This window comes from Carcharhinus amblyrhynchos, chromosome 11, assembly GCF_965287045.1.
Source record: "Carcharhinus amblyrhynchos chromosome 11, sCarAmb.v2.hapA, whole genome shotgun sequence".
Taxonomy (NCBI): Eukaryota; Metazoa; Chordata; class Chondrichthyes; order Carcharhiniformes; family Carcharhinidae; genus Carcharhinus; species Carcharhinus amblyrhynchos.
Window position 1 is genome coordinate 18,153,494 of NC_137334.1, and position 12,804 is coordinate 18,166,297.

Genomic DNA, 12,804 nt, shown 5'->3' on the forward strand with positions numbered 1-12,804 from the left:
TCTTTCTCTGCACCCTAGCTATGACTGTAACACTACATTCTGCATTCTCTCATTTCCTTCTCTATGAACGGTACATTTTGTCTGTATAGTGCGCAAGAAATAATACTTTTCACTGTATACTGATACATGTGACAATAATAAATCAAATCATGAAGTATTTCCATTTGAAATGGCCAGGTTATTGCGATAGTAAATATCACGAACTTGTTCAGTTTTCCCTATAAGACTTTTGCCCTAAAGCATTAAATGTACTTGCTGTAATGTTGTTAATATCATTACATATGAATAAGAAGCAGGAGTAGGCCATTCAGCCCCTCGAGCCTGCTCTACCATTCAATAAGATCACAGCTGAACTCACTGTAACCTCAGCCCCACATTCCCGCCCACCCCCTGTTATTGGCTCTGTTAGTAATGGTACCCTTTTCAAAAATGATCTTACTGGTCAGTTCTCGGTTCGGTCACCATATTACAGGAAGCTCTGGAGAGAGAGGGCAGAGGAGGATCACAGGAATGTTCCCAGTGCTAGAAAAGATTTGATTTGATTTGTTATTGTCACATGTATTGGAATACAGTGAAAATATTGTTTCTTGCGCACTATACAGACAAAGCATACCATTCATCAAGGAGAGGAGAGAGTGCAAAATGGAGTGTTACAGTCATAGCTAGGGTGTCGAGAAAGAGCAACGTAATGTGAGGTAGGTCCATTCAGGAGTCTGGCGGCAGCAGGGTGTTCTTGAGTCACTATGAGGAGAGATTGTATCAGTCGCGGTTATTTTCCTTGGAGCAAAGAAGGCTGAGGGGTGACTTGATACAGGCATCCAAAATTATGAGGGGAACAGGTAGAGGGGACAGGACAAAATTGTTTTCCTTGGCAGAGAATTCTAGAACCAGGGGGCACAGGTTCAGCAGAAGCGGCAGTCGGTGTAGAGGGGACAGGAGGAGGAGGAACTTTTTGACGCAGAGGGTGGTGGGTGTTTGGAATTTGCTGAGTTGGTGGTGGAGACAGAGACCCTGAACTGTTTCAAAATACCTGGGTCTGCATCTCAAGTGCCGTAAGGGCTATGGGCCGGATGCAGCAAGACGGATTAGAAAGGGTGTCCTTGGGCTGCCATGGACACGATGGGCCAAATGGCCTCCTTCTGTGCTGTGATTTGTCTGTGGTGTTAATGTTGCGAATATCAGTAGTGGTATTAACACTGACTGCACTGATGTTGATTGATAATGCTGAACTGCTTTAGTTACCCAGTTCTGAGGCCGTTCCTAATGGTGACGATGTTCTGACTGCCCACTCCTCCAGCGCTAAGCTCAGGAAGATAATCAGGCCATGGAGGTTAAGTGGATTAGCCATGGTGAATGTGTGGGGTTACCCGGATCGTGGGGGGAGGTGTGTGGGCCTGGGTAAGATGCTGTGTTGCAGACACAAAGAACAAAGAACAGTACAGCATAGTAACAGGCCCTTCAAGCCTGTGCCTATCACATTGTCCTTCTAGACCAACTGTCTGTATCCCTCTATTCCCTGTCTGTTCATGTGTCTATCCAGATAAGTCTTAAATGTCTCTCACATATCTGCCTCAACCACCTCACTTAGCAGTGCATTCCAGGGGACCCTCTCTATGTGAGGGGGACCTTCTCTGAGTGAGGGGACCCTCCCTGAGTGAGGGGACCCTCTCTATGTGAGGGGGACCTCCTCTGAGTGAGGGGGACCTTCTCTGAGTGAGGGGACCCTCCCTGAGTCAGGGGATCCTCTCTATGTGAGGGCACCCTCCCTGAGTCAGGGGATCCTGTCTATGTGAGGGCACCCTCCCTGAGTCAGGGGATCCTCTCTATGTGAGGGGGACCCTCTCTGAGTGAGGGGGTCCTTCTCTGAGTCAAGGGACCCTCCCTGAGTGAGCAAGACCCTCTCTGAGTGAAGTGGGACCTGATTGAGTTAGGGGAACCTATCTGAGCTGGGGAGGCCCTCTCCTACTGAGAGACCCTCTCTGAGTGAGAGACCCTCTCTGAGTGAGGGACTCTCCCTGAGTGAAGAAAACCGTCTCTGAGTGAAGAAAACCCTCTCTGAGTGAGGGACCCTCTCTAAGTGAAGAAAACCCTCTCTGAGTGAGAGACTCTGAGTGAAGAAAACCCTCTCTGAGTGAGAGGCTGTCTCTGAGTGAGGACCCTCTCTGAGTGAGGGACCCTCTCTGAGTGAGGGACCCTCTCTGAGTGAGGGACCCTCCCTGAGTGAGGGACCCTCCCTGAGTGAGGGACCCTCTCTGAGTGAAGAAAACCCTCTCTGAGTGAGAGACTCTCTCTGGGTGAGGGACCCTCTCTGGGTGAGTGATCGTCTCTGGGTGAGGGACTCTCTCTGAGTGAAGAAAACCCTCTCTGAGTGAAGAAAACCCTCTCTGAGTGAGGAAAACCCTCTCTGAGTGAGAGACTCTCTCTGAGTGAAGAAAACCCTCTCTGAGTGAGAGACTCTCTCTGAGTGAAGAAAACCCTCTCTGAGTGAAGAAAACCCTCTCTGAGTGAGAGACTCTCTCTGGGTGAGGGACCCTCCCTGAGTGAGGGACCCTCTCTGAGTGAAGAAAACCCTCTCTGAGTGAAGAAAACCCTCTCTGAGTGAGAGACTCTCTCTGGGTGAGGGACCCTCCCTGAGTGAGGGACCCTCTCTGGGTGAGGGACCTTCCCTGAGTGAGGGACCCTCTCTGAGCAAGAGACTCTCTCTGAGTGAAGAAAACCCTCTCTGGGTGAGGGACCCTCTCTGGGTGAAGAAAACCCTCTCTGAGTGAGAGACTCTCTCTGAGTGAAGAAAACCCTCTCTGAGTGAGGGACCCTCTCTGAGTGAAGAAAACCCTCTCTGAGTGAGAGACTCTCTCTGAGTGAAGAAAACCCTCTCTGAGTGAGAGACTCTCTCTGGGTGAGGGACCCTCTCTGAGTGAGGACCCTCTCTGAGTGAGAGACTCTGTCTGAGTGAGGGACCCTCTCTGAGTGAAGAAAACCCTCTCTGAGTGAGAGACTCTCCCTGAGTGAAGAAAACCCTCTCTGAGTGAGGGACTCTCTCTGAGTGAAGAAAACCCTCTGAGTGAGAGACTCTCTCTGAGTGAAGAAAACCCTCTCTGAGTGAGAGACTCTCTCTGGGTGAGGGACCCTCTCTGGGTGAGAGACTCTGTCTGAATGAGGGGCCCTCTCTGAGTGAGGGACCCTCTCTGAGTGAGGGACCCTCTCTGGGTGAGGGACCCTCTCTGAGTGAAAGACTCTCTCTGGGTGAGGGACTCTCTCTGGGTGAGGGACTCTCTCTGTGAGGGACTCTGAGTGAGAGACTCTGTCTGAGTGAGGGACCCTCTCTGGGTGAGAGACCCTCTGAGTGAGAAACTCTCTCTGAATCAGCTGGGTGATCCAACACCAGTCAAAACCCACTCCCTCCGCCCTCCCGGACCGCTCTTTGGCTTCTTGTCATTGCGCATTATGTTCTCTTCCTCTTCCTCTGCAGGAAGGGAAGTGGTTGTTTGCTGAGTGAGGGTAGAGTTGGAATAGAGACACAGAGGGAGAGAGGTGGGGTTGTGTGAACACTCCGCTGGTGCAAGGACAGAGCGCGGAACTGCAGTGAGTAACTCCACATTCAGACTGTGTATGTGAGTGTGAGTGAGAGCAAGCTCCCTGTCCCAGTCTCTCTATCCTCTGCTCCTTCCAGGGGAAGGGGGGTAAATGCTGTGTCTTCACTTGTCCCCCTTCTCTGGAAGGTGATCTGGCTTCAGTTCCAATCTCCCCCTGTGAACCCCCGGAGTTTAATCTTTCTGCCTCCGCTAAATGTAACGAGATATAACATGTGTCTTTCAGTTCACGTTCAGTGCAAAGCAACTTTCTCTTTTAGCAATGTTCTCCGCTTCTGCGGCACCTTGCTCAGAAAAAAAAGACTGCTGCTTAGTTGGAAAGGTGTCTCACTCTGTTGGACCCCAAGATATCACTTCTACCACCCCCGTCACTGGCTCTGTGCCCACGCCTGTTCAGAGTGTGGAAACTTTTTGGGGGAATTTTATATCAGTTTGATAGTGGAGGGAGAGGGCGGGGGGCAATAAGTCTGTGTTACACAGTTCCTTTCAGCTTGTCAGCACTTCCAAATAACATCAGTGTCCAGCCTACCCTCTGTAAACTCTAACTCACTCAAAAACTCTGCAGCTTAGCCCCTAACTTGTTCCTCCACTCTTCCCCCACCACCCCACCCCCCACCTCAGCATCCCTGTGCTGGTTGACTTACTCTGACTTGCCTTCCAGCAACCCCAGGGACCCGGCTTCGATTCCCGGCTCGGGTCACTGTCTGTGTGGAGTCTGCACATTCTCCCCGTGTCTGCGTGGGTTTCCTCCGGGTGCTCCAGTTTCCTCCCACGGTCCCAAGATGTGCAGGTCAGGTTTGATTGGCCATGCTAAATTGCCCCTTTAGTGTCAGAGAGGCTAGCTAGACTAAATACATGGAGTGACAGGCTGGGTGGGATTGTTGTCGATGGGCCAAATGGCCTCCTCCTATATTGTAGAGATTCTATGGTTCTTACCTCTTGCCAGCTCCCCTGAGATCTTTGGGCAGTTTTTTTGGGATATGGGCGTCGCTGGCTGGGCCAGTATTTATTACCCATCCCTAGTTGCCCTTGGAGGGCAGTTGAGAGTCAGTCACATTGCTGTGGTTCTGGAGTCACAGATAGGCCAGGCTGGATAAGGACGGCAGATTTCTTTCTCTAAAGGGGTGTTAGTGAACCGGATGAGTTTTTCCGAAAATCGGCAAAAGTTTCATTGTCATCAGTAGATTCCTAATTCCAGATTTTGTTTATTGAATTCAAATTCCATCATTTGCCGTGGCGGGATTTGAACCCGGATCCCCAGAACGTTAGCTGAGTTTCTGGATTAATAGCCCAGCGATAATACTATCAGTACTCCTTTGCTCTCGACCTCGCTTTGCAGTGTCCTCAATGTTAATGGCTGGTGACAAGGCTCTGGGACGCCCTCTGTAAACTTCTCCATCGCCTCTTAGAATGCAGAAAGAGGCCATTCGGCCCATCAAGTCTGCTCCGACCACAAACCCACCCAGGCCTTAACCCCATAACCCCATGCATTTACCCTACTAACCCCTTGACACTAAGGAACAATTTAGCATGGCCAATCCACCAAACCTGCACATCTTTCGAGTGTGAGAGGAAATGCCCCCCCCCCCCGCCCGACCCCAAAGATGCTCCAGAAAACATACCTCTTTGCTCAAGCTTTTGGTAATTTTGTGTTAAAATGATATGTGTTAATACCTCCTTCCATGTGTAGTGTCCATTTCTGTCTGATAATTCCTGGAAGGACCTTGGGACATTAAAGGCATTACACAAAGAGCCATTAACCCTGTTTAATGAACATTTCTAATAAGGAAGGGGAGGTGATGGTATTATCACCAGACTGTTAATCAAGGAACTCAGCTAATGTTCTGAGGACCTGGGTTCAAATCCCACCATGCCAGATGATGGAATTTGAATTCAATAAAGAATTTTTTTTATTTATTAGTGTTGCAAGTAGGCTTACTTTAACATTGCAATGAAATCAGTGTGAAAATCCCCCAGTCCCCACCTGCTCGGGTACACTGAGGGAGAATTTAGCATGGCCAATGCACCTACTTAGTCCATCTTTTGGACTGTGGAAGGAACTGAGCCACGACAGATCAGCCATGATCTTATTGAGTGGCGGGGCAGGCTCGAAGGGCTAGATGGCCTACCCCTGCTCCTATTTCTTATGTTCTTATGAAACCAGAGCCCCCCACGCAGACACGAGGGGAGTGTGCAAACTCCACAGAAACAGTGACTCAAGCTGGGAATTGAACCCAGGTCCCTGGCGCTGCGAGGCAGCAGCACCAACTGCTGTGCCACACTCTGCCACCCCCTGGTAAGGTTGCCAAAGTGAAATAACTCCACAGAGGCCTGGTGTCCCTTCACCAGATTCCCTTTATTTACAAACTTAACCCCAGTCCGAAGGGAGCTTGTGGACAAAGTCAGAACCTGGAGTGTCCGTAGTCCTGACACTCCCCTGTACGTCTACAGGCAATCATTACCTCAATCAGGGATTTCTTTTGTTTATTATGAATATCTTATTCCAAAATTAATTCCAAATACTCAAAATACAGATATGAATGGCACATTACCAATGGCTAACACCCATCCATTTATCAATAACCTGCAATTACTGTCTTCCCTTTAGGAAGGGTTCACCGTCAGTTTATAGATTTCCAGGGCATTGCCCTCGAAATACACCTCAACTTACAAATCTACAAATATGAGTACAACACATTACACCGTACGCAACAAAAATCAACATTGAAGCATGTCCGTTGCCCTCCAGGGCACTGCCTCCTGCTGGGAGTGGGGGTGGGGGGGGTGGTGCAACCCTCCAGAGGTGCTTAGGTCTGGGGATGATGGGTGTTGGGTCAGAGGGGGGAAGAGGGGAGGCCATCCCAGACCTATCTGTCCAGCCCCTCACTTCTGGATTTTTGGCCGGGGCGATGGGGAAGGCTTTCCGGGGTTACTCAGTCCGGGCTGCACTTTGGGATTTTCTCCCAGAGAATGGGGATCCTCCGATGTTGTCTCAATCGGAGCTTGTACTCCTAGAGGCCCACCTCAGGAGTCTCGTTGCTGTAAGAAAGGTGGAGCTCAAGAAAGAGGTTTTGGAGAATTGTGTGAAGGGAGGGGTTTGGTTGGGCTGGAAGTGGTTACTGAGATGGAGAGGGACGATAGCACTGTAGTGTTTATAAGCAAATGCAAAATGGCCTGTTTGAGATGCTGGCTGAAGGGCGGGTGGGGTTGGCGTACATGTGGTTGTGCATGGTGAACAGTCATTGCTGTGAAACAGGATATGGGCTACAGAGATACATTTGTCTCTCTCAGCCATGAAGAATGTGATACAGGCCAAGAGAGAACTGGGAGTGTTTGACTCTGGAAGTGAAGGAGAACTCTGACGAGGGTTCATGTAGAGATAGGGGCAGCTGAACTGACGGAGGAAGTTGCCAATTTTTAGGATAGCCCAAGGCAAGAATTTCAGCATATCTTCGAAGAAAACTCCCAGGATTTTGGCCAGTCTGAATCAGCTGGAAGCATTGACCACAAACTTGAAGTGAGGGGACCCAGAATTTGTGTCAGGCTGCACGGGTGTCCTGCGACAGTGCCAGAGTGGTCTAATAACAAAATAAGTGGATGGAATGTTGCTATTTACAACTAAAGGAATAGAATAAAAAGGTAAGAAAGTGTTGTTACAACTGTACAAGGCATTGGTGAGGCCGCATCTGGAATATTGTGCACAGTTTTGGTCCCTTTGAGGAAAGATGGAGTGACATTGGAGGCAGTTCAGAGGAGGTTCACTGGATTGATTCCAGAGATGGGAGGTTTGTCGTATGAAGAGAGATTGAACAGTTCAGGCCGAAACTCTCTAGAATTGAGAAGAACAAGGGGAGATCAAATTGAGGTGTACAAGATGATAAAAGGTATGGATAAAGTAGACGTGGAGCGGATGCTTCCTCTTGTGGGACATTCTAGGATGAGAGGTCACAGTCTTAGGATAAGGGGGAGCAAATTTAAAACAGAGTTGGGGAGAAACTACTTCTCCCAAAGGAGAATCTGTGGAATTCGCTCCCCCAAAGTGCAGTGGATGCCGGGACAGTGAGTAAATTTAAGGAGGAGTTGGATAGATTTTTAATCGGTAATGGGGTGAAAGGTCCAGGGGTATCAAGTGTTTAGGAAGGATTGGCGGGAAGAAAAAGGGGGGGGCATAGCTCTGCTGATTAAGGATAGCATCAGGGTGGTAGCAAGGGATGACATAGGAACCAAAGAGCAGAAAGTGGAATCGTTGTGGGTGGAGATTAGGAACAGCAAAGGGAGGAAGACGCTGGTGGGTGTTGTCTATAGGCCCCCGAATAATGATCTGGAGGTGGGGCGGGCTGTTAACGTGCAAATAAGTGCGGCGTGCAGGAATGGAACGGCGATAATTATGGGGGATTTCAATCTACATATTGATTGGTCGACCCATGTTGGACGCGGTGGGCTCGAGGAGGAGTTCTTGGAATGCTGCCGGGATAGTTTCCTCGAACAGTGTGTGTTGGAGCCGACGAGGGAGCGAGCTATCTTGGATCTGGTGTTATGTAATGAGGCGGGTAGAATTAGGGACCTTGTGGTGAAGGATCCTCTTGGGAAGAGTGATCATTGTATGGTGGAGTTTCTGGTGCAGATGGAGGAGGAGAAAGTGGGTTCCCGGACACGCGTCCTTTGTTTGAACAGAGGGGAGTACGGTAGGATGAGAAAAGAATTGGCGAATGTTGACTGGGGTAGCGCGTTGGAAGGTAGGTCTGCTGAGGAGCAGTGGAGGATCTTTAAGGAGATCTTTCTTGGTGCTCAGCAGAGATTTATTCCGATGGTTAAAAAGGACCGTAGGAGGAGAGGTAATAAGCCGTGGATAACGAAGGAGGTGAAGGAAAGTGTTAAATTAGAAGCGGAGGCGTTTAGAGTAGCTAAGAGTAGTGGGCGAGAAGAGGATTGGGAGAGGTTTAAATGTCAACAAAGATTGACGAAGTTGATAAAGAAGGGTAGGAGAAACTATGAAGCTGGGCTAGCGCTTAATATAAAAAAGGATAGCAAGAGTTTTTATAAATATATAAAAAGGAAGAGGCTGGCTAGGGTGAACGTTGGACCCTTAGAGGATGAGAGGGGGGACTTAGTGGTAGGGGATGGGGAAATGGCTGAGGTCTTGAATAACTTTTTTGTTTCGGTCTTCACGGAGGAAGACGTGAATAATTTGCCGGGTGTTAGCGATGGAAAGGTGGTAGGACTGGAGGGTCTCAGTGACACTATTGTTACTAGAGAGGCGGTGCTCGACAGACTGGAGGGATTGATTGTGGACAAGTCCCCAGGACCAGATGGAATGCATCTGAGGGTTCTGAAGGAAATGGCGGAGGTGATAGTGGATGCCTTGGTGGTTATTTTCCAAACATCGCTGGATTCCGGGGAAGTGCTGGAAGATTGGAAAGCGGCTAATGTTACGCTGTTGTTTAAGAAGGGTGGCAGGCAAAATGCGGGGAATTATAGGCCAGTTAGTTTAACGTCTGTTGTAGGTAAAATGTTAGAATCCATCATCAAGGAGGAAATAGCGAGGCATCTTGAGGGGAATTGCTTGATAGAGCAGATGCAGCATGGATTCGTTAAGGGGAAGTCATGTCTGACAAATTTATTGGAGTTCTATGAGGATGTGTCTAGGGCGGTGGATAGAGGAGAGCCGGTGGGTGTGGTTTTTCTTGATTTTCAGAAGGCGTTTGACAAGGTACCTCACAAGAGGTTATTGCAGAAGGTCAGGGGACATGGAGTTGGGGGTAGGGTGTTAGCGTGGATAGAGGATTGGTTGTCAAATAGGAGGCAGAGAGTGGGGGTTAATGGGTGCTATTCGGATTGGCGGTTGGTGACTAGTGGAGTGCCCCAGGGGTCGGTGCTGGGGCCTCAGCTATTTACCATTTATATAGATGATCTGGAGGAGGGAACAGAGTGTATGGTGTCGAAATTTGCTGATGACACCAAGATTGGGGGAACGGCAAATTGCGCGGAGGGTGTGGAGAGTCTGCAGAAGGATCTAGATAGGCTGGGCGAATGGGCCAGGAAATGGCAAATGGAATTTAATGTTGGCAAGTGCGAGGTGGTCCACTTTGGTAGGAATAATGGTAGGCAGGACTATTACTTATGTGGCGAAAAACTGCAGCAGGCGACGGTGCAGAGGGACCTCGGGGTCCTTGTGCATGAGTTGCAAAAACCCAGCCTGCAGGTGCAGCAGGTGGTCAGGAAGGCGAATGGGATGCTGGCCTTCATAGCGAGGGGGATTGAATATAAAAGTAGGGAGGTCTTGCTGCAGCTGTATAGGGCATTGGTGTGGCTGCAGCAGGAGTACTGTGTGCAGTTTTGGTCGCCGCACTTACGCAAGGATATTTTGGCCTTGGGAGTGCAGAGGAGGTTTACTAGGCTGATACCGGAGTTGAGGGGATTGAGTTATGAGGAGAGGCTGAATAAACTAGGCTTGTACTCGTTAGAGTTTAGAAGAATGAGGGGAGATCTCATTGAGACATGTAAGATGATGAATGGGATGGATAGGATAGAGGTGGAGAGACTCTTCCCGCTCAGAAAGGACAGTAGGACTAGGGGGCACAGCCTCAAGATAAAGGGGGGGTGGTTTAGAACGGAGTTGAGGAGGAACTTCTTCAGTCAAAGGGTGGTGAATCTCTGGAATTCTCTGCCCGTTGAAGTGGTGGAGGCTGCCTCGCTAAATATTTTTAAGATGTGGGTTGATGGGTTTTTGATAAGCGAGGGGATTAAGGGTTATGGGGAGAGGGCGGGAATGTGGAACTGAGCAGCGACAGATCAGCCATGGTCTTATTGAATGGCGGGGCAGGCTCGAAGGGCTAGATGGCCTACTCCTGCTCCTATTTCTTATGCTCTTATGTTATGGGGTGAAGACAGGAAAATGGGGATGAGGAGCATATCAGCCATGATGAAATGGCGGAGCAGACTTGATGGGCCGAATGGCCTAATTCTGCTCCTGTATCTGATGAACTTATAAGTCTATGCCTTCAGCCTTTGCCCTGTTTACGAAAGGAGACCCAGGGTCATCCAAGGATGTCTGCCGAGCACATGGAGGCAGGGGAAGAGTTGTCGTGTCATCTGGAGAGGTCCGCTTAGATGTCACCATTCCCACCTGGGTGAGGAAAAGGCAGGAGGAGAAGATGGGTTGCTGTGGGCCTCAGAGCCTGATACAGTGTTGGCAAGAGGAAGGATGGCTTTAAATGTTCCGGCTGCAGCTGGATACTGGCCAGGAGACTGGACGATCTGCTCTTTGTAAAAAAAAGACATTTTCTTATGCCCATTTTAACTGACAGGAGTTCAATGTTTGCTCTGATGGATGGTACCTGCAGCAACGCAACACCTGTATGTAACTGGGCAAGAGTTATTGCAAGAGTAATAGAGTAAAGAGTAAACAAGAGTATTGCACTAGAAGGGGTGCAGAGGAGACTCGCCACGATGCTGCCTGGGATGGAGCGTTTGAGCTATAAGGAGAGACTGAATGGGCTTGGATTGTTTTATTTGGAGCAGAAAAGGCTGAGGTGGGGGACCTGATTGAGGTGTGTAAGATTATGAGGGGTATGGACAGGATGAATAGGAACCAAGTTCCCCTTGGTTCAAGGGTCAACAATGAGGGGCTGAGTCTTAAAGTGAGGGGTAGGGGGTTTGGAGGAGATTTATGGAAACATATTTTCACCCAGAGGTTCGGAATCTGGAATGTACTGCCCTGGAAGGTAGAATCATAGAATCCCTACAAGGAGGCCATTTGGCCCATCGAATCTGCACTGACAACAACCCCACACAGACCCTATCCTTGTAATTCCCCCTAACACTAAGGGGAAATTCCACCCAAAACCTGTTGGCCCATAACCCCAAGTATTTACCCCCACTCACCTACACATCCCGGGACACTCAGGGTTAATTTATCATAATTAATCCGAACCCACACATCTTTGGAGTGGGGTTGGGCACAGGAGGAAAGCTACACAGACACGGGAAGAGAATGTGCAAACTCCACACAGACAGTCGCTCGATGCCAGAATCGAACCCTAGGTCCTGGTGTTGTGAGGCAGCAGTGCGAACCACTGTGCCACCATGCCGCCCTAAAGTAGCAGAGGTGGGAAACCTCACTCGTGTTAAAACGTAGGTGACTGAGCACGTGAAACGTTGCAACGTTGATGGCTATGGGACAAGTGTAGGAAGTGGGATTAGTGTTGGTGTGGTGTAGCTTTGGTCAGGCAGACTTGATGAGCAAAAGGGCCTCTTCTGTACGATACAACTCTTGACACTTGGAGTGACAGATTTGGGTGGTTAACTCCCAGCGGCGGGAGGTCTTAATCTGCAGGAAGAAGTTTCTCAAAAAACTCCAGTGACCTGTAACAGGAGTCGGACTTCAGTCAGGACAGACTATCACTGTAGGGTATTTGAACGGCAGAGGAAGTGAGAATGTGCATTAAAAGTTGGCTGTGGGGATAGAAGCGCTAAAACGTCAGCATGTTAAACCGAGAGAAGCTTCCAGAACTTCTAGTGTTGACCTTGCCAGCCAGGGAACATCTTTTGCTGAGGTTTTTGGGGTCGGATAGAGAGAGGACATGTTCCCTTTTGTTCATGCTGTGCCACTTTTGGCCCACATCCAACCCCTGATGCCTTGCCTCTATCTTGCGGCTTGTTGTCCTCCTGCCTCCTGGGCCTTTTCCTTTATCTTGTATATTGTTACTCCTGTTAGGGTTAGAATGCCTGTGAGATTTTGTGGTTTGCAAACGGCAGACCTTCAAATGTGTTTTTTTGTTAAACCTGTCGACCAATACTTGAGGCACCAGTGTTCATGGGTGGCACAGTGGTGAGCGCTGCTGCCTCAAAGCTCCAGGGACCCAGGTTCGATCCCAGCCTTGGGTCACTGTCTGGGTGGAGTTTACATGTTGTACCCGTATCTGCATGGGTTTCCTCTGGGTGCTCCGGTTTCCTCCCACAGTCCAAAGAGAGTGTTTGGGTGTGGCACAGTGGTTAGCACTGCTGCTTCACAGCGCCAGGGACCCAGGTTCGATTCCAGCCATGGGCCACTGCCTGTGTGGAGTTTGCATGTTCTCCCCGTAACTGCATGGGTTTCCTCCCACAGTCCAAAGAGTGTGTTTGGATGTGGCACAGTGGTTAGCACTGCTGCCTCACAGCGCCAGGGACCCTGGTTTGATTCCAGCCTTGGGTCACTGCTGGTGTCTGTGTGGGT

At 49.5% G+C, this 12,804-nt stretch overlaps 1 protein-coding gene across 1 annotated transcript in view; it reads left to right on the forward strand.

Annotated features, from left to right (window-relative positions):
- Positions 1-3,503: 3,503 nt before the first annotated feature.
- Positions 3,504-12,804, forward strand: part of LOC145349944 (integrin beta-2-like) — a 76,259-nt gene continuing 66,958 nt past the window's right edge. Inside the window, exon 1 of the mRNA XM_080198647.1 lies at positions 3,504-3,582. The gene's annotated coding sequence lies outside the window, so the exon portion shown is untranslated. The remainder of the gene's footprint in view (positions 3,583-12,804) is intronic.